Genomic DNA, 26507 nt, shown 5'->3' with positions numbered 1-26507 from the left:
TAAAGATGACTATCTAAACTAATCCGTGCCTTTATATGTTATATATTGCAGGTTTCATTTGTTGGAAAGAAGGGAAGAGTCTTGTACAAAATGTCCATGTAAGATGAGACTACTCCGTACAAGACTGAACCTGACAATGTTAGCCATGTTCTATGGGACTGCGTTGATCTTTACACAATTCTCCATCTCTTGCCTGTCGAAATACATATGGCACCCAAAATCATCCACACCATTAACAGCACGTGTTTTTTTCTTTTTTTTTTCTTTTTGCAAGACCTGAAGATTTTTGTTGCAGATTAAACTTAATGATGATAATGGGAAGAAGAAGAAAAAAACAAAGCATGTTGTTGATTGTCTGTTACCTTGAGATAAATTGGCAAAGTAGGTTCTGTCTGAAATTTCATCTTAGAAGTTCCAGCTTCAAGATCTTCAGCTGCAAATGAAGATTTAACTAGTTTGTTCTAACATGTTTTAGACCATAAGTCAAGGCACATGATAACCTTTGTAATGTATACATTTATGATACTTAATGGAACCTTAAAATGTTTAGGGTTATCATCAATTTGGCATAGCCTTAGTCGCATTTAGGTGTGGGATTGAAATTAAAGATGACTAAGAAGCAAATATTTCAATGACATGGGACCAATTGTTCCATCATAATGTTTATGTTCTGTTATCTGCTTTCAGTCTTTCTACATTTTGGGATCCACTAATTTTTTTAAGTAGTCTATCCTTTGGTCGTGAATGTATTCGAACGTAAATAAATGTATAATTTTATATTAGGAATATGAATTTAAAAATTTATTAAAAATTTGAATGTGAAACTATAAATTTCAAGAGTGCGAATTTAAATTAATAACAAAAAAATACAAGAAAATATTTAAATTATATAGTCAAATCTTCATGATGAGTTTACATGCTATAGTATATTAAGCCTCGAACACTTTGTTTTAAGTTCAGTATATTTTAGTCCCTTTAATACGTTAAAATTTAAATTTTACTCACTCTATTTTAATTTATTATTATTTTCAAAATTCAAGTGGCTAAAAAAAAAATAGGTGACCAATGCATTGGCCTAGTTAAAATACAAAGAAAATATTTAAATATATAGTCAAATCTTCATGATGAGTTTACATGCTATAGTATATTAAGCCTCGAACACTTTGTTTTAAGTTCAGTTATATTTTAGTCCCTTTAATACGTTAAAAATTTAAATTTTACTCACTCTATTTTAATTTATTATTATTTCAAAATTCAGTGGCTAAAAAAAAAATAGGTGACCAATGCATTGGCCTAGTTTTTTATATACAGTCTCACTCTCTATCTTACCTTTTATGGCTATAAATTGCACTGCTCATTTGAATTGTTTTTTTAACATTATCTGTCATTTCAAGAATTTCACTCGTGAAATTCAAAAATTTCATTCCTTAAGGCAATAATTTCTGTTTAATAATAAAATTTCAATTTAAAATTTTAACTCTTAATTTTAAAATCTATAAAATGTAGATATAGTTTTCAATAAGAATACATATATAAGTAAATTTTAATATTGAAATTACTTACCATTGATTCAAATCGTTATATACATATTTTTCAAAAATAAAACATTTATTTGTTAATTATTAACTTCGTATTATCCAAATCGTTTCCGAATTTAATATTCCAAACCCACAATTAAGGTTTAAAGCAGTAGTTTGTGCATGAGAAACACAAAAAAAAAAACTTACGTATATCATCGTCGCTTAAGGTTTTGGAATCGGCGATCTCATCTGCCGGCACAGTGAAGCCGGTGAACGAAAAGACAACCCAAAACTAGCGCTAGAGGCACGGCTGAGAGCCTGCCCGCCGCTCAGTTCTTCCAAGTCCAGCTTCATCTGAGCACTCCTCGACTTCCGAATGTAGGTGTTATTCTCGCTGCCACCGCTGCTCCCCTTCGACGATGCACCGAGCATTAATCGTTGCTCGGCTTCCTCGACGGAGTTCCAGCAGTTTCGGAGTTTCCCGGTGACTTGAAAGCCGCTGCCAGAGTCTCAACCAGTTGGTCCGATTTTGTTCGTGCCAAAGTGGTTGAAGTAGTCGGCTTCTCCATTGAACAACTGCATGGACATATAACCCAAACTTCAATTTCTTCAAAAATTAAAATAAATTGTTACAACATATTTATATCATTGAAGAAGAAGAAAAAATATTATATTCGACCCTCCAAAGCTTTAATTTAGATGAAATATATTGCAAAGAATCATGTAAAACAAAATGACTAAATTTGTAATGTTCATCGTAAAGAGACAAGACAAGCAAAGTCTTGTTTGGTTGATGAGAAAAAAAAAGGAAATTGCTCGAGAAAAACCCATGTTTTTCAATGAAAAATACGAGTTTTTTCCCTTTGTGTGTAAGTTTAAAGTGCTTCAACTGTAAAAAATCCTCAGCACCACTAGCATGTATGCATATATATAAGGTGCAATTAAGAAGGAGATATTTGAATTACCGAAAACGCCCTTTGAAGTCTTGGAAATATACAAATACACACCCACGTAATACCCAAAGGTGACATCATCATTGTCGTACACGTGTTCGGAGAGTTTCATGGATATGATTTTGGTTTTGTTCTTGGAAAAAAATCCCAATGTATATAACATTTTTAAAGATGTCGAAATATATTAGTTTATGAAAATTTAAGATGATCGTATCGAATCCAAAAGAAAGCTTGCTGTCTTAGTGCAGACAGAAACGTATGATTGTGATTTGTTGTTAATCAGATGGCATGTATGTGTGGAACATGAGGCTATGGTGTAGCCCTACATTACCTTTGTACGGGCAATAAGTTTGGAGCTTTGGTATATACCCATTTTTTTCTTTTCTTTTGTTTGGGATTTGGATTATTTCCATTTATTATCTTTCTTGAAACTAAAACTAATGTTTGAATAATAATCCATCAAGTAATTTTAATGTTTAAATAAAATATTATTCTCTTTTAAGATCTTGAGTTGAACAATTGTATTTGAAAGATATGTGCGCGTTAATAGGTTAATAAATTCTGAATATATATATCTATAATTAAGGACGTAATTAAAAAATCAAATATTGAGGGGCAATTGGACAAAAAATTATATAAAAAATAAGAATCTATTAAATATTTAAATCTAAAATTGGGAGAGAAAAATATCTTATTTAACTAATATTTAAACTAAAAAAAACCTAAAATGTTATTATACTAAATTTTTGGAAGGATCAACAACCCCTCCCAATTACTATGTAGCATAGTCCCTATTTATAATCGACAGATTAAAAAAACCTAAATTGTTTAGGTTGTTTATATTCATTTGTGTTTGTTTATCATTATAAGAACGATTATAAACGAATAAGAATAAACTATGTTTCTTAATAAACGAACATGAATAATAATTTTATTTATTTATTCACATTCATTCATTTTTATTAAAAATTAAAAAAAACAAACATAAACATATATTTATTCATGTTTGTTCAATTCATTTACACACCTAATTCTAACCACCGTTGTAGGTTATCTTATCAAACTCCACATTCCATAATTCATTTGAATATCCTTTCCAAAGTTAACTTTCAGGGTTGAAATATCTTTTGCAGTCTTGGATTTTAATATTGTGTCAACGGCTCAAAGTATATTTATTAATTGAAAATTTATTTTTATTTAAATTAATTTATAAATATATAAAAAGTTAAATATTTTAATATTAAACAAATAATAAATTTAAACTAATATATCAGACCGAACTGATTGAAAGTTGAAGCAGAACTAAAACGATGTAGTTGAATCCAACCCACTAATAGGACTAAGTTTCGAGCGAGTCGAGTAAAAGAAAAAATTAGTTATTTGCAGACGAATCTTATTTTACAATTTAAATTTTATTTGAAATTTTTAAGTCGACTTTATAAAAATTTGAGTCGAGCCGATTCGATTCGAGTTATGTTTGAATTTAAATGTACAATGTTATAATACTATTTTTTAATTTAAATGATAATTAATAATCATATACATAAACAAATATTTTTTTTCATTTTTTGTATGTAATATGCATATACTATGTATAATTAAGGAACTCGACTCAATTTTAAAAATTAATATTAATAAAAATTTCAAATTATTTAAATTTTATTTTATATGCAATTTGAATTAAAATTATTCTATTTAATTTAAGTTTATAAAATTATAAATTAAATTAGTTTTTTAATATTAAATTAAATATTAATTTTAAAGTCGGGTCGATATTTCTCAACCTTAACCATAAACAATATGCATTATTTCCAATGTATCTCATACATGATTAAAGGGTACAATTGTAAATGCGAATGGGAGTATATTTCAAAAGGAAGGTGAGTGGCTAAGATAAGGGGTGTCCGCTGTCGACCAAAAACAAGAAAGGTTTTTCTCCCAAAGGACAAGTTTGGGGGATCATTGCCGTCTTTATTGGGTGTGATTGTTTGGTTCACCATCACCAGCCACGTGTCCAATCAGCATTTTTTTAATATTTTTCTCTCTATTAAATCTCACTTTCCTAATTATTATGATATTAACGGATTTATCATACCTCGGACTATAAACGATTCCACTTGGTTTGAATATTATTGAACTAAAATTTATTTAAAAATTTTAAAATTAAGTTAGATTGATCAAAAAATTTTATTAGCTTAAAATTGTTAAGCTTGACTTTAAATTAAAAATTAAAATTCAACTCTAACACAAAAAAACTTAAATTTAAATATTCTCATATTTAATTCGATTATAGTTCAAATTTAAATTTGAAACATTAATTTTAAGTGCATAAAAATCTTAACTTATATTATATATAACATGTAATGTTAATATATTTAATTTAATTTAAGAAATAAAAATTAATATATTATTTTTGAGTTGGTTATGAGCTTTATGTTGAGTATCAATAGCTTACTTCACTCGTTAATAATTCAAGTGGAGTTCAGACTCAAACCAATTTAATCAATTCAAATATAAACCAAATTTTAATCGAATCAACTTAAAAAAGTTAATATTTATTTCGTCTTATTTATTGCCCTAATCAAACCTTTCAAAACAGAAAGTCTTAAAGCTCGATAAATAAGTTTTGACACGTGTTTTTCTCATTAACTCTAGTCAAAGCAACATTTAGATTATTTCATTCCTTGACACTTTATTTTGTAAATTTGTCATAAATATATACTTACAATAAAATCAAACACCAAACTATGGGAAGGCGGAATTTCTAAATTTGAAAATAAGGATAAATTGCATCATTAGTCACAAAACTTTAGACAATATCTTATTTTAATCATTAGATTATAAAAATAACAATTTATCATTAAGTTTTTCAAAATCATTTTATAACTATATTGTTAAATCATTAACGATATGATGACGCGATTGTTATTTTTCCCATTTTTTGTAAAGAAAATTATTAACTCCTCAAACAAATACTATTGATCACTCAACAATCGTCATTCATTACCTTTCGTGGTAAGATCAATATTAAAATGTTTGCATCTTACTCATATTTTTCATCTTGTATTGATTTCTATAAAACTCACTCAAAACTGATAAAAATCATAAAATTGATATTATAATACATTGATCTCTACAATAATCATATAATGATATCAATTTCAAGATATGTTATTTATCCATTGATAGAATGTTTATCATCATTCGAATTTTGAATGAACAACTCAAACCCTCAAAATAGAGAAGCCCCTAAACCCGCAAGAAGTCGATGTATGTTTAATTTTAGAAGTTCTAAAATAACTTCAGAAAATCTAAACCTATATAATGATAAAAGACGAGACGTGTTCAACAATATTTAAGTTTTAATAAAAAAACGTTAGCGAATATCATACTTTACAATGATGAAAAGACATTGTGTTGATGGAGAATATGATGAGATGGAAAAAAATTAATAAATGTCACATCAATATGAAATAAATAAAAAATATTTTTGAACTTCATGTCAATATTAAAATATCTCATCATCTTACCATTAATTATTTAACGATATAGTAATTAATAAATCAATTTAAAAAATTAAGTGACAAATTTGAATTTTTTTTATAATCAAGTGATTAGAAAAGGAGACAACTCCTAAATTTCAATGATTAATGATTAGGGGTGAGCAAAACTCGAAAAATCAATTGTTTCGACTCAACTCAACTTGAATTGACTCCGAGTTGTAATTTCGTAAACTCGTATTGACTCAAAAGAATTTTGAGTTCAAATCGAGTTGTAAAATACAACTCGAATAGTAACTCAAATAACTCGAAAATTTTAGTAATTAGTGAATTGATTTCCAAGTTTGAGTTGAGTTCATTGACTCCGTGTGATATATATGTATCTTCATATGAAAAAAAATATGAATATATATATATATATGTATGGATTAGGATATACTTACACAATATAAAACTCTTTAGTTTTACACAGATTTAGGACCATTGGATAAGTAAAAATAGATTGTTGAGACTCATTATTTTTCTTTCACATTGAATATCTTCTTATTTCCTATTGTTAATATTAATAATCTATTTTCACTTATACAACGATATTAAATTTATATAAAACTAAAAGAGTCTTACATTGTGTAAAAGAGTTTTGCTGCGATGATTAAACACTCACCCCTATTAGTGATGTACGTTACTGTTGAAATTAGGCTTAATAAAAAAAGTTGCTCAAACTATACTATTTTTCCATTTAGATGCCTAAATTTTTTCCGATCAATATAAGTGTCTAATGTTACAAATGTTATCATTTTAGTGTCACGACCCTGACGGTCGTTAAAAAGTTCCATTAAGTGACATGTGTCATGTTCTGATGATTTTGAAAATTTTATTTAAAATAAAAATTTAAAATTATTTTAAAAAAATACCCAATTTTTTTCAAATCTTAGAAAAAACTCAAAACTTTGAAAACTCTAATTTCAATACCTATACCAACGCTTGCAACTCCCTTTGCCACCGTCATTGCCATCGACCAAACCTACCCTCGACTACACCTCCACCCAACGACCAACCACCTAGCTAACCCTAATTGTAATTTAAACCCACGAACAACAAGGAAAATTTGTGATAATTCACGACCCCATGAGACCCGACTACGTGGGAAACGATATGGGTAACAACTACCGGAAAGAGAAAAGGCAATGGAGGCATCGTCGACGATGAACGTGGCTGGAAATGAAGATTATATGATTAGGGTTAGGGGTTTTAGGGTCATTTTAGGGATTTTTGACTTTTTGTGATTTTAGAAAATTTAGGTTTTAATATAATATTTAAAAAAAATTAAAAAAACAATTTCTAAAATTATCATAACGTGACACGTATAACACCCCAACTCGTACCCGACCGAATACGAGTCCGAGATGTCACATTGACTTTTTAAAACAATATTCTTAACAAAATACAGATCATTTGGACTTATATTAAGAGAATATGATAATATATTGTTGAATTGTGTTCGTTATAACCAATTTAAGAAAATATACATTTTTATGAACAATACTATACGGTATGAACAATATCGTGAACAGTACCATGAACAGTACTGAATGTTAAAAAATTTTCCAGATTGCTTCAGGGGTATCAATACCCCTGCTACAGGTACCGATACCCAGCTACAGTACTGCTACACTTTCGTAAAGCGTTCATAAAACTCGTAAAAATTTAACTGTTCATTACTATACATTTACCATGTACATATATTTTAAAAACATTACAAAATTCAATCATATAATTTTACAAAACTGATTATAGCATATCGGATCCAAATCTTTGTTTACATGCCAACCACTATCATTATTACAAAATACATACTATACATTTATTTTCTGATTTGATATTTGGAAAGGAGAAATTGACCTGTAAAACTATAGAACATTTCATGTAACAAAATGCATACATATATATATACCTTCATCATCATAATCTCTATTTATCATAATTTTGTACTTATCATTTCTGTATATCATATAACACACATAACATCCTATAATTCATAACATATTTCATATCACCAAAAACATATACTAAGCATTTCTATACACATCATGAAACACATATATCATTTCACAACAAAGCACATATAGTATCATATCAATTGATTTATTTACTCTCTTTAAATCCCATGTATTAGCCCATGTATACTTTTGAGAACTTAAGGTATGTGAGTACATTGAGGTTGTGCACCACTATACTGTCATTACAGCTCATATAAACGTCCCGAATGACCTATCTAGAGCTCATAAAGAACCTCAGTAACTGTCCATAGGTCCTGAAGAATCTAGGTAAACTGTCTATATGTTCCTTAGAACATAGATATACTGTTCATATGTCCCGAAAGAAATAGGTAACCCTCGACTCTTGGCATGTCAACTATACCACTAGCTCTCATATCACATAACATGGGCATTATCATTTATAACAGTTCATATTACTTTTATCTTCTTATGATCTCATAGATCATTGTATAATATCTGTATGACTCATAGATCCCTTTTCATATAACCCATATGTAACATCCTCCATACTGGGTTAGTGATCAAATTATGAAATTTAAAAATTCAGTGGCCAAATTGGATAAATTAAAAGTTCAAAGAATTGATTGAAATGTTTTGTGTAGGAGCAATTAGCAAAGAATGAGGAACTAAAGGGGTAAATGAGTCTTTTAATAAGTGAAATAATTAAATATTAGTTGAGGATATTTTATACCCACGTGGAAGGCAATTGAGGGATAACTAAAGTTCCTGACTTCTCTTCTTCTTCTTCATCGTGAAACTAAGCTAAAGGTGAGTTTTCTTGTTAATCAAATTCTTGATGAATTTAAGGTTGCTTATTGATCATTAGATGATAACTAAACTTAAGGAAAGCTTAGGTTATCTTAAAATCAAAAGATGATGGAGTTAGGAAGGATTAAAGAAAGTAAAAAAGTGAAATCTTGGAATAGAGTTCATAATAAGAATTAGAAGTGAGATTTGACTTGTCATCAAACTAATTAAGGAATAGGAAGTGTTAGAATTAAAATTAGAACATGTTAGAATTTGAGTGAGATTCTTAAATTCCATATGGAGGATTGGATTTCTAAGTTTTAGAAGTATTGAATGGATAATAATTAGTTTAAGTGTATGTAAGTTAGGGATATAAAAAGAGGGGAAATATAAAGTGTTGAGAAGATGATGAAGAGATTTTTGTGCTAAAATAATATTTCTGGGTTATGTGCATCGATGCACATTCAATATGAACCGATGTATCAAGGATAAATCCCAGAAATTGTTCAAGGTGTATCGATGCACATGAAGTGCATCGATGCACTCCTTTAAAATAAACATCGAATGCCATCATGTATCGATGAACAAGTAGTGCATCGATGCACCCCTTAAATAAAAACATCGAATAAGATTTATGTATCGATGCATAGATAGTGCATCGATGTACCCGTCAAGGGATGCATCGATACATGGTGTAGTGCATCGATGCATACCTTCATTAAAAGATGAAAATGGCTTTTCTTTTAGCCCAAGAAATGATAGTTTAAAATATATTAATTAGTATACTGATAAGTATCAATGAATTACTATGTAGATACAGAGCCTAAACAAGTTCCAGAACAATTGGCTAGTAAGATCGATCGAGGAAAAAGCAAGGAAATATAGGTGAGTGTATATGCATAATATATAGCGATATTCAGTTCTAGACTTGTGAGAAGTCTAGATTCAATACATTGATGCATGATTCATTTCATATTGTGAAGCATGATATGAATTCATACTATGTGTATTGTGTAACATGTTTTAAATGAATATGTATACATAGTTATATTAGCCATGTGATGAAGGTAAGAAAATGATATGTCTATGTGATATACTATGCAAATTGGGAAAAGCCCAAGTTATGTAGATGAGAACTATATGTATAGTAGGCATGCCAAGAGTAGAGGGTATATGCGGTCCTTCGGGACATATATGTATTATTGGGAACATGTATGAGGTCTTTTGAGACACATATTTGGTCCTTGCCATATGTATATGATTCATAAGGAATTTTCTACGTGGTCCTTAGGGACATCTTATATGGTACTTCGGTGCAATTCTACGTGGCACTTCGGTGCAATTCTAGGCACTTCGGTGCATTTATACGAGCTGTGGTGACATCATAGTGCACAACCTCACAGTACTCACATACCTTAAGTTCTCAGTGTGGTATCATGGGCATATAAACTTATTAATACGAATTCATTAATGTTAATGTACTATGCTTATAGGTAATGAACATGGTGATATAAACTGCATGGTTAAGTATTTGATTTCATTTCATTCCATCTTATTATGGCATTTTCATTACATTTCTTTGTTGTTATTATTATATTGCCTCACTAAGTCGATGACTTAGCGTGTGAGTGTTTCATACGTAGGATCCGAGAAAGTAGACGAGACATGTTAAGCAGTGGACAACACTATTCTTGCAACTATCAGATCAGAGACAACTTAATTAGTAGGTCCCTTTGTTATGTAAATGAATGTTGACATGTAATCAAAGGGTCAAGTTGTGTATGCTCTGAGTATTTTGATAAACTTGTATTAACATATGTATATTATTGTATTTTAATAATATAAGTTCAAATGTTTTATCATTTTTTATAGAGTATTGTTTTGTGTAGTCAATGTGACATCATGGACTCGTATTTGGGTCGGGTATGGGTTGAGGGTGTTACATTTAATGGTATCAGAGCTATGATTTAGCCGATTCTAGGCATAAAACAGAGTCTATAGAGTCTTTAAATGGAATACATGCCAACAAATAGTGAGAACTTCTGATCTAGTATAGTATGAGTATGTTTGTTTGCTAATAGAACAATGTGTTTATTTTATTAGATGTCAGGACATAATAGCTCCCGGAGTAAAGCGAGAGAAGATAAGCCTGCTGAAAGCAGTAATTCACCTGCCCTGGCCAGACAAGGTGAATGATAGGCATCTCAGAGAGTGCCTGTACAAGACCAATACACTTTCTTCAGGACGTTGGATGTTATTCTGACGCGTCTTCAACCTCCTGCCCCTCCAATTCAAAGAATGAATGTAGCAAAAGATTTGAGAAGTTTGGGAGCTCCCGAATTTAAGGGAGAATCTGAGGAAGGTCCGGTTGCGGCGGATCTTTGGTTAAATGATTTGAAAATCATGTTGGATGGTCTCCACTGCTCTGAAGTGGATAAGTTAGATGGAGTTATCTCGTTACGGAGGGGTCAGGCGAGAATATGGTGGATGAATGTCACCATAAGGATGTCAAGTGACCTGTTGACTTTGTATTTGTTCCTAGATGAATTTAAAAACAAGTAGATTGGAGATCAATTTATTCGGCAGATGAAGCAGGAGTTTATGAACTTGAAACAGATGAACCGCTCTGTATATGAGTATGAATGCGAGTTCAACAAGTTGATTCGGTTTGCATCTGAGCTTGTGCCTACTGAAAAAGATGCGTGTGAATGGTTTGTGGAGGGCTTATGCCCTAGATTGAAAGAAATGCTGATAGTATTGAATTTATCCTCGTTTCAAGAGGTGATTAATCGTGCCAAAGCTCTTGAAAGGGCTCAGAATGAGAGATTTGGGGACTCAAGAGTTCAGATATCAAAGAGGACATGCTTCTTCTAGCTCAGCACCACCAAAAAGAGGAAGAGACTTATGATTTCGATCACAAGTTAGATCATAATTAGTTGCATCCTCTACTAGAGGAGCAAGTCAAGCAAGGCCTAGACAGACACAGTCGATGAGATCTGGTGCTGGGAGATCCAATCATGGTCAAGTAAGACAGTGTCAGCACTGTGGGAAAACCATTTTGGGGCGTATCGGATGGCTTCTGGGACTTGTTTTCGATGCGGAAATGCTGGACATTTTATCCAGGATTGTCTGTTGATGGTTGGTGAACTTGCACCATCTGAGAGAGTTGGTTCTGCCTCACAGAGAGGACGAGGAAGAGGCAGAGGAAGGAACCAGTCTGAATCCTCTGCTCAACCTGAAGTTCAGTCAACCGCACGGGTGTACAATTTAAAGATAAGTGATGACTGAGATAATCCTGATATTATAGCAGGTACTTTTCAGTTGTATGATAAATTAGTATTGGTACTGATTGATCCGGGTTCTAATTATTCTTACATTACAAGTAAGTTAGTAAAGGAATTGAGGATCCCCTTAGAAGCTACGAGTAATTAAATAATTGTAACTAATTCTTTAGGCCATAGTGCTCGGGTGAACAAAGTCTGTAAGGGGTGTCCCATAAAGACTCAGGGAATTGAATTCCTTGCTAATCTGATGGAATTACCCTTTGACGAGTTTGAAGTGATTCTGGGAATAGATCGGTTGTTCTGTTACTATGGGGATGTTAATTGCATATCGAAAAAGGTAACCCTGAAGAGTCCAGGAGGAACAAAAATAAGTGTGATCAGTGAAAGGTTTAATCCTCTAGCAAATGTAATATCATTAATGTCTGCTAAGAAGCTATTGCTACAAGGATGTCAAGATTTTCTTGCAAATGTGATAGATACAAGATCTAAAGAGAAAGGATTAGATGAGATTTCAATAGTTCGGGAATTCCATGATGTTTTCCCTGCTGAGTTGCCAGGATTACCTCCGGATTGAGAGGAAGAATTTCAAATTGAAGTAATACTGGGAACAACTCCAATTGCAATGGCACCTTATCGGATGACTCCGAAAGAATTGTAAGAGTTAAAGAATCAATTGCAAGAGTTGTTAGAAGGGATTTATTCGACCAAGTGTGTCACCTTGGGGAGCTCCGGTGTTATTTGTTAAAAGAATGATGGTTTAATGCGTCTCTGCATTGATTATCGACAGCTTAATAAGGTGACCATCAAGAATAAGTATCCCCTCCACGTGTTGATGACTTGTTTGATCAGCTAAAAGGAGCTTCGGTATTTTCGAAGATCGGTCTACGTTCGAGTTATCACCAATTAAAGATTTAGGAAAAGGACATTTCAAAGACTACTTTTAGAATGAGATATGGCCATTATGAATTCATTGTAATGCCATTCGGAGTAACGAATGCACCTGCTGCTTTCATGGATCTCATGAACAGGATTTTTTAGCCCTATTTGGACCAGTTTGTTGTTGTCTTTATGACATACTGGTTTACTCGAAGTCGATTGAAGAGCATAACGCACATTTACAAACAGTTTTGCAAATTCTCAAAGATAAAAGCTTTATGCCAATTGTCCAAATGTGAATTTTGACTAAATGAAGTAATTTTCTTGGGCCATGTGATCTCTGTAGATGGGATTCGGGTAGACCCTCAAAAGGTAAAAGCTATAATGGACTGGGAAGTTCCAAAGAATGTATCCAAAGTTTGGAGTTTCCTTGGACTTGCCGGTTATTATCGAAGATTTGTTAAGAATTTTTCGATGATAGTACTGCCTTTAACGAAACTGATGAGAAAGAATGTACCGTTTGTTTGGACTTTTGAATGTCAAGAAAATTTGAAGCTTTAAAGAGAATTATGACAGAAACTCATGTATTGGTTCAACCGAAATCTGGAAAGAATTTTGTAATATACAGTGACGAGTCCCACAATGGGTTGGGGTGTGTATTAATGCAAGAAGGGAAGGTGGTAGCGTATGCATCGAGACAGTTGAAACCACATGAAAAGAATTACCCTACCCATGATTTAGAAATGGCTGCAGTGGTGTTCGCTCTCAAGATTTGACGTCATTATCTGTATGGAGAACGATGTTACTTGTATATGGATCATAAGAGCTTGAAATACTCGATGACTCAAAAAGAGCTTAATTTGAGACAAAGGAGATGAGTTGAGTTTTTGAGAGATTATGATATAATAATTGACTATCATCCCGGAAAGGCTAACGTGGTAGCAGATACTTTGAGTAAAAAACATTTGCGGCTTTACGAGCTATGGATACAAGGTTATCTTTGACTGGAGATGGTGGTCTATGTGTAGAGTTAAAATTTAAACCATCATGGTTGGACCAAATAGGAGAATTGCAAAGTCAAGATGAAATATTTGAAAGAATAAGCAAGTAAAGAATAAAGAAATTAAGGATTTTGAGGTGAAGTCTAATGGGAAATTGTATTATAAAGAAAGAATTGTGATACTAGATGATGAAGAGTTGAAGAAAGATTTATTGACAGAGGCTCATTGCAGTCCATTGACGATGCACCTGGGTGGAACCAAGATGTATATGGATTTAAAAGATCGATATTGATGGACAAGGATGAAATGAAGCATTATTGAATTTGTGTCCAAGTGCTTAACATGTCAACAAGTCAAAGCCGAACATCAAGTTCCGTCTGGATTATTGCAAACACTTTCCATTCCACAATGAAAGTGGGAAAATGTAACGATGGATTTTGTTTCGGGGTTACCCCTGACTCCAAACAAAAGAGATTTGATCTGGGTAATTGTTGATTGATTGACCAAGTCATCACATTTCCTTACTGTCAGAACAGATTTCTCCATGGAAAAGTATTCGGAACTGTATATTAGAGAAATTATTAGATTGCATGGAGTGTCTGTTTCTATAATTTCTTATCGAGATCCTCGATTCACCTCGAGATTCTGGAAATCCTTGCATGGAGCATTGGGGACTCACTTAAACTTTAGTACTGCCTTTCACCCTCAGACAGACTTACAATCAGAAAGGACAATTCAAATATTGGAAGATATGTTGCGAGCATGTGTCATTGAGTTTAAAGGGTCGTGGGAGAAATACTTACTACTGGCGGAGTTCGCTTACAACAATAGTTATCAGTCCAGTATTAAAATGGCACCCTATGAGGCATTATATGGGTGGAAGTATCGTACACCATTAAACTGGTATGAGCTTAAAGATCGAAGTGTACTTGGTCTAGATTTGATTCAAGATATGGAAGAGAAAGTTCGGGAAATCCAACATAACCTAAAAGTGACATTTGATCGACAAAAGTCCTATTCTGACCACAAAAGAAAGGAGATTGAATTTGAAGTTGGGGATAAAGTATTTCTGAAGGTATCACCATGGAAAAAAGTATTACGATTTGGTCGGAAATGAAAGCTAAGTCCTAGATTCATCGGGCCATATGAAGTTGTTAAAAGAATATGACCAGTGGCATATCAGTTATCTTTTCCACCATAAATGGAGAAAATCCATAATGTTTTCCATGTGTCCATGTTACGAAGATATAGGTCCGATCCCTCTCACATTGTTGCACCAGAACAAGTAGAAGTTCAACCTGATTTGACCTATGAAGAGGAACCAATACAAATATTGAATCACGAAGTTAAGCAATTGGGAAATAAAACGGTTTCGTTGGTTAAAGTTCTTTGGAGAAATCACAAGGTAGAAGAAGCCACGTGGGAACGTGAAGAAGATATACAACTTCAATATCCTCATCTGTTCGTACAATGAAAATTCGATGACGAATTTTCTTGAGGAGAGAGATTTGTAACAACCTCCATATCGGGTTAGTGATCAAATTGTGAGATTTAAAAATTCAGTGGCCAAATTGGATAAATTAAGAGTTCAAAGAATTGATTGAAATGTTTTGTGTAGGAGCAATTAACAAAGAAGGAGGAACTAAAGGGGTAAATGAGTCTTTTAATTAGTGAAATAATTAAATATTAGTTGAGGATATTTTATACCCACGTGGAAGGAAATTGAGGGATAACTAAAGTTCCAGACTTCTCTTCTTCTTCATTCTTCTTCTCCATCGTGAAGCCAAGCTAAAGGTGAGTTTTCTTGTTAATCAAATTCTTGATGAATTTAAGGTTGCTTATTGATCATTAGATGATAACTAAGCTTAAGGAAAGCTTAGGTTATCTTAAAATCAAAATATGATGGAGTTAGGAAGGATTAAAGAAAGGAAGTAAAAAAAGTAAAATCTTGGAATAGAGTTCATAATAAGAATTAGAAGTGGGATTTGACTTGTCATCAAGCTGATTAAGGAATAGGAAGTGTTAGAATTAAAATTAGAATATGTTGGAATTTGAGTGAGATTCTTAAATTCCATATGGAGGATTGGATTTCTAAGTTTTAGAAGTATTGAATGGATAATAATTAGTTTAAGTAAGTGTATGCAAGTTAGGGATATAAAAAGAGGGGAAATATAAAGTGTTGAGAATATGATGAAGAGATTTTTGTGTTAAAATAATATTTATGGGTTATGTGCATCGATGCACATTCAATGTGTATCGATGCATCAAGGATAAATCCCAAAAATTGTTCAAGGTGTATCGATGCACATGAAGTGCATCGATGCACTCCTTTAAAATAAAAACATCGAATGCCATCAGTGTATCAATGCACAAGTAGTGCATCGATGCACCCCCTTAAATACAAATATCGAATAGGATTTCTGTATCGATGCATAGATAGTGCATCGATCCACCCGTCAAGGGATGCATCGATATATGGTGTAGTGCATCGATGCATACCTTCATTAAAAGATGAAAATGGCTTTTCTTTTAGCCCAAGAAATGATAGTTTAGAATATATTAATTCGTATACTGATAAGTATCAATGAATTACTATGTAGATACAGAGCCTAAACAAGTTCTAGAACAATTGCCTAGTAAGATCGATCGAGGAAAAAGTAAGGAAATATAATTGAGTGTATATGCATAACATAATTATATCGATATATTCAGTTCTAGACTTGTGAGAAGTCTAGATTTAATACATTGATGCATGATTCATTTCATATTGTGAAGCATGATATGAATTCATACTATGTGCATTGTGTAACATGTTTTAAATGAATATGTATACAAATTTATATGAGCCATGTGATGAAGGTAAGGAAATGATATGTCTATGTGATGTACTATGCAAATTGGGAAAAGCCCATGTTATGTAGATAAGAACTATAGGTATAGTTGGCATGCCAAGAGTAGAGGGTCTACGCGGTCCTTCGGGACATATATATATTCTTTAGAACATGTATGAGGTCTTTTGAGACACATATTTGGTTCTTGGCATATGTATATGATTCTTAAGGAATTTTCTACGTGGTCCTTAGGAACATCTTATATGGCACTTCGGTGTAATTCTACGCGGCACTTTGGTGCAATTCTACGTGGCACTTCGGTGCATTTATGCGAGCTGTGGTGACAACATAGTGCATAACCTCACAGTACTCACATACCTTAGGTTCTCAGTATGGTATAATGGGCCAATAAACTTATTAATACGAATTCATGAATGTTAATGTACTATGCTTATAGGTAAGGAACATGGTGATATAAACTGCATGGTTAAGTATTTGATTTCATTTCATTCCATCTTATTATGGCATTTTCATTACATTTCTTTGTTGTTATTATTATATTGCCTCACTAAGTCGATGACTTAGCGTGTGAGTGATTCACACGTAGGATCCGAGAAAGTAGACGAGACATGTTAAGCAGTTGGACAACACTACTCCTGCAACTATCAGATCAGATGCAACTTAATTAGTAGGTCCTTTTGTTATGTAAATGAATATTGGCATGTAATCAAAGGGTCAAGTTGTGTATGCTCTGAGTATTTTTATAAACTTGTATTAACATATGTATATTATTGTATTTTAATAATATAAGTTCAAATGTTTTATCCTTTTTTAAGAGTATTGTTTTGTGTAGTCAATGTGACATCCTAGACTCGTATCCGGGTCGAGTATGGGTTGAGGGTGTTACACCATATCACATAGGTTCATATCATATCATATATTAAATGTGCATGTAATCATGTAGATCGTATCATATAGCTTATATAATTTCTCATGTGTTCATATCTATCATGTCACATTTAATAACATATGACACATATACCCAGAACTTCATATCATATAACATGTAATGCAAACAAGATGTATAATACATACATGTAATCATATAATTTATATCATTTCACACTTAGTCACATGGGTCATTTCTCATAGCATATATCACATGGTTCATGTAACATTTCATGTAGTCACTTAGATCATTGTCTTATAACACATATCCCATAATCACACAAATCATCGCATCGATCACCAATCAAATAATATTTTAAGAGTTACTTATTACCATAGTAACTCCATCACTGGCTCATCACAAGCCAAAGTTTATTCAATAATATAAGTACAAATTAAATTGCACTCACCTTAGCCTTGCTTAATTACCAAATCCACTTCTATGATTTTCTCTCTTTGAATCGATCCTAACTTTTCGGTTCTTCCTAAATTTGCTTGTGCTTGATATCTATACATATAATATTCAAATCAACATTTCAATTACTATAATTTGACCCTTCATTTCTTAGAGTAAAAGAACAACTCAATTCTATTTTCTCTTAGGGTAGCATCGGTACCCCCATAGGGTATCGGTACCCCTGCATAATCTGTTAAAACCCATAATTTACTGTTTAAACCCGAAAATCATCATCTCTTCACTCAATTCTTCTATTTCAGCCCCTATCATACCATTAAACTCAACTACCATTACTTAAACCCAACTTATATCCATAAAACTATCTTTATCTTCCATATCTCCTCATGATTCTTAAAGTTAAGAATCTTACTAAACTTTCAACTATGTTATAAATCCTTTTTGACTTCATAAATCTTTTAATTACGTTGATGACAAGTCAAATTTAGTTTCAAATTCAACTTATCAACTCTTTTCCAAAAATTCACTTAAAACCCCATTTTTTTAATCTTTCATAACTTCTTCATCTTTTGATTTTAAGATAACTTAAGCTTTCTTTAAGCTTAGTTGCCATCTAATGATCAAAACCCAACCTTTAAATCAACAAATAATCAACTAATTAGAAAACTTACCTTTGCAAGCTTGGCTCTCTTTATCTCGTACATGAAGAAGAAAAAAGATGAAGTGGAGAAAAATATCTCCTTATCTTATCCCACCTACATATATATCATTTTTTTTATCATTTCAAGTCAAATGACCATTTTTCCCTTTCATTCTTTTAATAATTACTAACAACTTTCAGGAAATATGTCCACTTAAACCATTGAACTATTCAACTATTATACTTTTATCCCCAAATTCTAAAATTTTACAATTTAGTCAATAACCCGGTATTGAGGATGTTTCAAATCTCCCCTCCTTTTAAGAAAATTCATCCTCGAATTTTCATTGCACATCTTGATAAGAACATATCTTCAAATGTTTTCATGTTGTTTCCCTTACTTATTCTTTCTTGTCATCATAAGAAAACTTAATTTTCAATCCTTTAGTTCTTCAACTACCTTTTTCCCTTATATGTTCATCTACTGTCACTTATCATATAAACAATAACCAATAACCTCAATTCATTTTTGTCTTTTCTTTATTTTTATTCTTCATTTTCCTTTGACCTTTCTAAAATTCATATAATGTCACTCATCACGTAGACAATAATATCCATTCTCATCATTCCATATCAAATCAATATATTCTTCATTAATCTCTAATTACCTTATATTAATACGAAACTTTTATTCCATCATCATTTGACCATAAACACAACTTTAAATCTTCTTCAATGTGATTAAAAATATATTTTACGAAATCAAAACAATTTTTCACATCACCTTGCATACTTTTATTTACTTCTATATCGAACTTATCATCTATACTTCCATTTAGTCTTTCTTATATTTGATCCTTTAAACTAACCCTTTTCATTTCTTTAACCATTTATCCTTTTATAATCAAGATCTTCTTATACATAACCAAACTATCTTGTCCTTCATACTCCCATACTCTTTATATTACCTATACTTAACTCGAAATTATCGATCTTCATCGCAACTTCTTAATTTTAATAATCCAATTTACTTATACATAACCTTATTATTTAACCTTTGATGTCATTTATCATATAAACGGTAACAAAAAATCTTACTCCTTTCCAATCAAAATCATCTCAATAATAGTTTACTTAACTTATCGAACCCACATTCATTCTCATACACCATTTAATTTCCATTGTTCAAACTCAACATTCTATCTTCTTCATCTTATAAACTGATCACTGATATATCCATTGTTAAACTCTTCTTATCAATCCTTAGCTTTACTCAACCATATGAATCTTCACTTCATTCACTATATCACACTACTATGATCAAAATATACAACGGTATTCGAATCCACTTCATATTTGGTTATCTTAACCTGACAATATCTTATAATCTTATAATTCCAGTACATTTTCATCCCATATTCTGGTTAGCCAACGCTAACTCTTTCCATCTTAATTGCAAACCCTTATCATATCCACACTCTTGCTTATACCCAATAATATCTCTTCGTTTCAAACTCATAAGCTTTAATTATACATATATATACGCTTGTCACTAATACTTATTCTCAAACTATTCTATAAACAATAATCATATCATTGATCTTTAAGATTCCCAAGGTGACATTTTTCCACCGTATTCTAACTTGCCCAAGTAGTAATGAAACTACTCAATTTAATTTCTCCACTTTGGAGAAATGAACACCTTCTAGCATTATCTTTATATCATTTATCCAAAGGTCTATAACAACAGGACCTTCCCCACATTCACTCTTGAGCTCAGGTGATCTTAACCTTTTTAACTCTTTCATTACATTCATTCTATGAGTTAAAGAAGTATAAAATTGAAAACACATCATAATATAATTCAACATCATGAAACATTCTCTATTCTTATACAAGCACTCCCTGAGGTGTTCGCTCTTCTCCCTGCCTGGCTAAGGCAGGTGAATTGCTATTACCTTTAGGTCTATCGCCTTCCACTTCACTTTGGAAGCTCTCATGATCAAACATCTAATATAACATAACACTTTAACTCTATTATCAAGACATCATACTCCTTATATTATTATATCAGAAAATTTTTCACTTTATGTTGGCATGTATAATTTTTAAAATACTTTTGACTTCGTTTTTAGCCTAGAATCGGCTAAATCGTAGCTCTGATACCATTAAATGTAACACCTCAACCCGTACTCGACCCGGATACGAGTCCGAGATGTCACATTGACTTTTAAAACAATATTCTAAACAAAATACATATCATTTGGGCTTATATTAAGAAAATATGATAAATATTGTTGAATTGTGTTCGTTATAACCAATTTAAGAAAATATACGTTTTTATGAACAGTACTATACGGTATGAACAGTACGAACAATAATGAACAGTAGTGAACAATACCGTGAACAATACCGAATGTTAAAATTTTTTTTAGATTGCTTTAGGGGTATCGATACCCCTGCTACAGGTATCGATTCCCTGCTACAGTAACTTTCGTAAAACGTTCATAAGACTCGTAAAAATTTAACCGTTCATTACTATACATTTACCATGTACATATATACTTTAAAAACATTAAAAAATTCAATCATATAATTTTAAAAAACCGATTATAGCATATCGGATCCAAATATTTGTTTACATGTCAACCACTATCATTATTACAAAATACATACTATACATTTATTTTCTGATCTGATCTTTGGAAAGGAGAAACTGACATGTCTTGCATAACTTTTATCATCTTCTTCTCGAAACCTACGTGTGAAACAATCACACGCTAAGTCGTTGACTTAGTGAGACATATAAAAATATAATAAAACTATAGAACATTTTATGTAACAAAATGCATACATATACATATACCTTCATCATCATAATCTCTATTTATCATATGATTTTGTACTTATCATTTCTGTATATCATATAACACACATAACATCCTATAATTCATAAAACATATTTCATATCACCAAAAACATATACTAAGCATTTATATACACATCATGGAAACATATATCATTTCATAACAAAGCACACATAGTCATATCAATTGATTTATTTACTCTCTTTAAATCCCATGTATTAGCCCATGTATACTTTTGAGAACTTAAGGTATGTGAGTACATTGAGGTTGTACACCACTATGCTATCATTACAACTCGTATAAACGTCCCGAAGGACCTATCCAAAGGTCATAAAGAACCTCGACAACTGTCCATAGGTCCCGAAGAACCTAGGTAAACTTTCTATATGTTCCTTAGAACATAGGTATAATGTCAATATGTCCCGAAAGAAATAAGTAACCCTCGACTCTTGGCATGCCAACTATACTACTAGCTCTCATATCACATAACATGGGCATTATCATTTATAACAGTTCATATTACTTGTATCATTCTTATATGATCTCATAGATCATTGTATAACATTCTTGTATGATCTCATAGATCCCTTTTCATATAACCCATATCACATAGGTTCATATCATATCACATATATCACATGTGCATGTAATCATGTAGATCGTATCATATAGCTTATATAATTTCTCATGTGTTCATATCTATCATGTCACATATAATAACATATGACACATATACCCATAACTTCATATCACATAACATGTAATGCAAACAAGATGTATTAATACATACATGTAATCATATAACTTATATCATTTCACACTTAGTCACATGGGTCATTTCTCATAGCATATATCACATGGTTCATGTAACATTTTCATGTAGTCACTTAGATCATTGTCTTATAATACATATCCCAAATCACACAAATCACATCGATCACCAATCAAATAATATTTTAGGAGTTACTTCTTACCATAGTAACTCCATCACTGGCTCATCGTAAGCCAATGTTTATTCAATAATATAAGTACAAATTAAATTGCACTCACCTTAGCCTTGCTTAATTACCAAATCCACTTCTATGATTTTCTCTCTTTGAATTGATCCTAACTTTGCGGTTCTTCCTGAATTTGCTTGTTCTTGATATCTATACATATAATATTCAAATCAACATTTCAATTACTATAATTCGATCTTCATTTCTTAGAGTAAAAGAATAACTCAATTCTATTTTCTCTTAGGGTAGTGTCGGTACCCCCATAGGGTATCGATACCCCCTGCATAATCTTTTAAAACCCAAATTTACTGTTTAAACCCGAAAATCATCATCTCTTCACTCAATTCTTCTATTTTAAGCCCTTATCATACCATTAAACTCAACTACATTACTTAAACCAACTTATATCCATATAAACCATCTTTATCTTCCATATCTCCTCATGATTCTTAAAATTAATAATCTTACTAAACTTTCAACTATGTTATAAATTCTTTTTGACTTCATAAATCTCTTAATTAGATTGATGACAAGTCAAATTTAGTTTCAAATTCAACTTATCAACTTTTTTCCAAAAATTCACTTAAAAACTCATTTTCTTTAATCTTTCATAACTTCTTTATCTTTTGATTTTAAGATAACTTAAGCTTTCCTTAAGCTTAGTTATCATCTAATGATCAAAACCCAACCTTTAAAACAACAAATAATCAACTAATTAGAAAACTTACCTTTGCAAGCTTGGCTCTCTCTTTCTCTCGTACATGAAGAAGAAGAAGAAGATGAAGTGGAGAAAATATCTCCTCATCCTTATCCTCACCTACATATATATCATTTTTTATCATTTCCAAGTCAAATGACCATTTTGCCCTTTCATTCTTTTAATAATTACTAACAACTTTTAGGAAATATGTCCACATAAACCATTGAACTATTCAACTATTCTACTTTTATCCCTAAATTCTAAAATTTTATAATTTAGTCACTAACCCGGTATTGAGGATTTTACAACACGTGTCAGTTAACATATTTTTTTAATGGTTATTACAGTCGGGAGCTCTTAAAATGATAATACTTGTAACATTACACACCTAGTTTGATTGAAACAAATTTAGGTATCTAAAAGAGAAAAAAAGTGTAATTTAAATATATTTTTTTATATTAAGCCTTGAAATTATGTGTTTTTGCTACCTCATACATGTCAAATCTTTTATTTTAGGGGCAATTGTTGAAATCAATTAAAAATGATATTTTTAATACAAAATTAATGGATGGCTGAAGTGGAAATATTACATGGAGATTGGCTAATATACAAGAGACATGAAAATTATTTTAAATTATTTTATAAATTTAAGGGTGAATGTATTTGAACAATTTGATAATTCATGTTCATTTTTTATTTAAATTCATAATATAAGTTTATTATAATAATTTATTTTTAAAAAGTATAAAATATCTATGTTATGTTTCTATATTTTGTGTAAAATATTATAAATTTATATTTTATATATTAATAATTTGTTTTAATTAAATTTTGATATTTTTGTATGTTTAAGCCTTCATCATTTTATTTTTCATAATTACATATTTTAATTATTTTCAATTTGTTATATCACGAACCGGTCCTTTACGTGGTTAATACAAGTAATGTATGAGTGGGCTTGAATGTGTAATGTCTTCCTCAAATGAGTATAATTAATTAGGGGTTAAGTAGTCTGTTAGAAATTATATTGATATGAATATATTGAGTGATCTCAGTAATTAAATGGAGTGTTGTTTTTTCTTGAGTTTGTGTTTAAGTAGTTGTGTTTGTAAGATGTATGTGCGTTGCCAATACTTAAAAAAGATTATGTACAAATATTATCTTATTACCATCCTGACTATTCAAATAAAAAAATATATTGATATGAATATTATAAGTTCAAATATATATTTTGACCTAACACTTCTATTATGGTCAATTAGAAGAAGTAAAGTTAAACAATTGAAATTAAAGTTAATCGTTTTTGTCCAAACATTTATTTATGAAGAACTATAGAAAACTAATCTTATAAGTGACATTTTAAAAGGGTATTAGATGTTCGTTGATTTCACTTTAAGGTTTTTGAAAAAAAATTCTTATTTCTTTAATATTTTAATTATTTTAGAGTGTAAGGACCCAATTACATGATAATAAGTCTTTGCCGTTTTCTCTACTACTTAAGCTGTTAAGGATAAAGTCCTTAAAGGGATTGGACGTTTTAAATCTGTACATATATTTATCTAAGATAAGATTTTAAAAGGAGTATCATCATGTTTAAATTTATTTAATTATGTTATTTTAAATCCTTTTTATTTTATTTAAATATTATGATGAAATCACATTAAAGTTACAAAAATATAAAATAATTGATTCCATTTCATAACATAGTTTTTATGCATACAGTGGCTTTTTTTTATCGGAGCAACAAAAGAATGATTGGAAGTCACATTATTTGGATCATAATCTCATCGAAAACACACGAATCATTCTTATTGGAAAAATGAAACTTTTTTTTTTGTCAAAAAGGGTAATTTTGTCCATGAAAGGCAGACAAAAGGAGCTAAGATAGCATAAATGAGATTTCTGTTTTTTGACAGCTTGATTTTGCACAAAATTAAAGGCCATCCTGTAATTTAAAAAGAGGGGCGGTGCCGCCCTATACAGGGCAAGTCACGTGATAAGGACTTGAACGTGAGGATCAGGCTGTTTATTACTACGAGTCAGTGGAACACTTTTAATTTTACGAAATTCTAAAATATAATTTGTTCACATAAAATTAAAAAATAATAAAAAAAAAATTTAATTTAAAGTCTATTTTTAGATTTGATATAATGATATTTTTAGTACAATAAAAAATATTACATTTTTCGTAATATTTTTATTCATTAACATATATATATTGTCCACCCTTAATCTTTTTAGATCCTCACTATTTTAGATTGTAAATCTTAAATTCTGTATAATGTGACTTTTTTATTGTAACAAAATTGTTACAAATTTATATAAAATTTTAGATTAAAAATAATGATATTTTAAATTAAACTTATCTTAAATTAAACTACAACATAAAATTATCCCTTAATTTCTCGTTTATATATATATATATATATTCATTTTATTTTCTGTTAGTTTCCAAAGATAATATTTCTCAAAGAAAGGAAAGGAATTCCGATGGGGGAAAATGATTTTTTGGAAGAAAAACACCTAAAGAAGTTTAGGTCACCATTTGTTTGCCACGTGTATGATTTAGATCCGCTGGTGGACACGTAAGTAAGATTTGGTGGCTGCGAGTCACCGAAGCACATGCATCGACACGTGGGTTTAAAAATGGGGTCTCTGACTCCTACCTGTAAATTTAGTCAACTTATATTGACATGACATCTCAAATATATTATTGAAGTACATAAATAGAACATCAAATTATATTAAAAATATATTTTTACAATTAAAAGTTTTAGCAATTTCAAAATTATCGTTAAATTATTGTAAATTATCTTTACATATTATAAAATAGTGATAAATTCTAAGAGTATAAGTATCATTTTATAATAGATAGATAAATTTAACTAATTTTTTATAATAATTTGATAAAACTTTGATGATCATTTTATAATTTTAAAAAAATTTAGTAATAAAAAATTATTTTAATATAATTTAATGATTAAGAAAAAAAAGATAAATGAAGGAAAAAAGAAATGTCTTTTATACTAATAGAGTGGATCAAGCTCGACCCGCGTCAGGATCTGCGAGCAACCCGACCCGATTTGCACTCTTGATCATTTTGGTTTTATTCCAGCTATAGTCCTTCAGCCTTTTCCTCCTTTCAATTTAATCATTGTTTCAATTAA

The 26507-nt window shown here is 30.8% G+C and overlaps 1 pseudogene; it reads right to left on the bottom strand.

Moving 5' to 3' along the window:
* Window positions 1–22: 22 nt before the first annotated feature.
* On the bottom strand, window positions 23–21117 carry LOC120200815 (annotated as a pseudogene).
* Between the last annotated feature and the right edge of the window lie 5390 nt (window positions 21118–26507).

This window comes from Hibiscus syriacus, unplaced genomic scaffold, assembly GCF_006381635.1.
Source record: "Hibiscus syriacus cultivar Baekdansim isolate YM2019G1 unplaced genomic scaffold, ASM638163v2 tig00006570_pilon, whole genome shotgun sequence".
Classification (NCBI taxonomy): domain Eukaryota; kingdom Viridiplantae; phylum Streptophyta; class Magnoliopsida; order Malvales; family Malvaceae; genus Hibiscus; species Hibiscus syriacus.
Note: the sequence above shows the minus strand (reverse complement) of the source record. Positions and strands in the feature narration are given on the sequence as shown.